This window comes from Arachis duranensis, chromosome 3 (genome assembly GCF_000817695.3).
Source record: "Arachis duranensis cultivar V14167 chromosome 3, aradu.V14167.gnm2.J7QH, whole genome shotgun sequence".
Classification (NCBI taxonomy): Eukaryota; Viridiplantae; Streptophyta; class Magnoliopsida; order Fabales; family Fabaceae; genus Arachis; species Arachis duranensis.
The window spans coordinates 33,260,883-33,263,698 of record NC_029774.3 but is presented as its reverse complement, the minus strand read 5'-3'; positions in this window follow the sequence as shown (position 1 = coordinate 33,263,698).

The window sequence follows — 2,816 nt, the reverse complement described above, 5'->3', positions numbered from 1 at the left end:
CTAAATATTATTGGTTATGATTCAAAGAGAGCGAATTCCTCTAACAGGGCTTCCACAACTTTAAAAGATGACTTAATTAAAACGTAAAGGAACTTTTTTTTTTCTTTCAATAACTCCAATGCTAAAGTCTCTTTTTTTTTCTGACACTGAGTAAATAGAATTTCGATTTTACTCGCTCTTAGAATTGCTCTAAAGACTAATTAAAGTATGTTGTGATATGTTCAGAAATGTGGATAACCATTATGGGCGGTTGATTTTCCTATGAAGAAATGAAGCCCCAAGACAAATTGAAATTAAATAAAGTTTGAAAATGTCCATACTTTACTTTTATAAATAGTGAGGTACGAAAGAATTGACGTACAACAACACAGAAGCAATATAAAAATATTCTCTCTTTTTCTCTTAATATAAATAAATGCAATTTTCTCTCTTTTTACTTTTAATAAAATTATATATATATATATATATATATAGATCATTATTGAGCTAATTATTTTAATGCTAGAGTCTTCTATTTATATATCTATATTTTATATTTAATATATCTTCTATTTATTTTACAACACGTTATCAGCATGAGACTCTGATCAAATTTTAGGAAGACTCAGGTAACAAATTTTCATTATGTCGAAACTCTCTCATCTTGAATTCAATACTCTTGATATATCTGGAAACAATTATTTATCATGGATACTAGATGCTGAAATTCATCTTGATTCAATGGATCTTGGAGATACCATTAAGGCTGAAAATAATACATCCCAGAAGGATAAAGCCAAAGTCATGATTTTTCTTTGTCGTCATCTTGACGAGGGATTGAAAAATAAATATCTCACATTAAAAGATCATGCAGATCTTTGGAAAGACCTTGAAGAAAGGTATAATCATCAGAAAACGGTGATACTTCCTCAAGCCCGATATGAATGGACGCATTTGCGTTTACAAGATTTTAAATCTATAAATGAATATAACTCTGCAATGTTTCGAATAACCTCACGAATGAAATTGTGTGGGAAAAAAATAACTGATCATGATATGTTGGAGAAAACTTTCTCAACCTTCCATGCCTCGAATGTGCTCCTGTAGCAGCAGTATCGAGAGAAAGGGTTTAAAAAATATTCTGAGTTAATTTCTTGCCTTCTTGTTGCTGAACGCAACAATGAGTTGTTATTGAAAAATCATGAAGCACGCCCAGCTGGCGCTGCCCCATTTCCTAAAGTAAATGTGACAAATTACCCCAGAAGAGGTAAATGGCAAGGTTTTAATAATAAGAAAAATTATGGAAGGAAAAAGAATTATGTTCAAAAGAGAGGATCTCACCAGAAGTGGGATAAAAAAAGGAATATCGGGCAGAATAAATCAACAGGGGATAAGTGTTTCCGTTGTGGTGGAAAGGGCCATTGGTCTCGTACCTGTCGTACCCCAAGGCACCTAGTCGATCTTTACCAGGCATCTTTGAAAAAGGACGACAAAGAAAAGGAAACAAATTTTGTTTCAAATGATGTTGAGAACTCCACCACTCATTATGATGTATCTGATTTCTTTGAGGATCCTGAAGGAAGTATTGGTCATTTGATCAATGATAGAATAGTTTAATATGTGGAATTGTGAAGTATCTATGTAAATAAATAATGTAAAGAAATTATTGTTAAGTTTTATTTTCTATGTATTTAAGTTTCAAATGTGATGTACATAAATAATGAAATATTAATGTTTATGAATTTTGAAATTATTAAATGTGTCAAATTTTAAAATAAAATTTTAGTATATGACATTATCTTATGTACAGTGTTTCTTAGAAAAATAATTCTGATCAAGTATTCAATTTAACTGTGCATACTACTCATTTTATTATTATTATTTGTCTTTGAAGAGAATGGCAAGGATATGTAATGAAGATGTATGCCTTGCGGATAGTGCAAGTTCGCACACTATTCTCAAAAGTGATATATATTTTACCCATCTTGTGCCAAAAGAGGAATATGTTAATACTATTATTAGCTCAGGAAATGTGATAGAAGGCTCCGTAAGAGCTATAATTTTGTTTCCTAGAGGAACAAAATTTATAATAAATAATGCACTATTATCTACCAAGTCTCTGAGGAACTTGTTGAGTTTCAAAGATATTCGCCGAAATGGATATCATATTGAGACTATGAATGAGGGAAATCATGAATATTTATGTATCACAACTCATGATTCAAATAAGAAAGTTATATTAGAAAAATTATCCTCACTTTCATCTGGGTTGTATTATACCAAAATTAGTGCAATTGAATCACATGCCATTGTAAACCAGAAGTTTACTCACTCAAATGAGTTCATAACTTGGCACGACCGATTGGGTCATCCGGGAACAACCATGACGAGGAGAATTATTGAAAAACTCTCATGGACATTCACTAAAGAACCAAAAGATTCTTAAAACTAGTAAATTTTGTTGTGCTGCATGTTCTCAGGAAAAGTTAATTTTATGGCCATCACCAGTAAAGGTTGGATTTGAGTCCCTTGAATTCCTAGAAAGGATTCAAGGTGATATATGTGGACCTATTCATCCACCATGTGGATCTTTTAGATACTTTATGGTCCTAATAGACGCATCTTCGAGATGGTCACATGTGTACTTATTATCTTCTCGCAACCTGGCGTTTGCAAGATTACTGGCTCAAATTATTCGATTAAAAGCACAATTTCTAGAAAATCCAATCAAAGCAATTCGTCTTGATAATGCTGGTGAATTTACTTCCCAAGCCTTTGATGCTTATTGTATGGCTAATGGAATAAGTGTTGAACATCCAGTAGCTTATGTTCACATA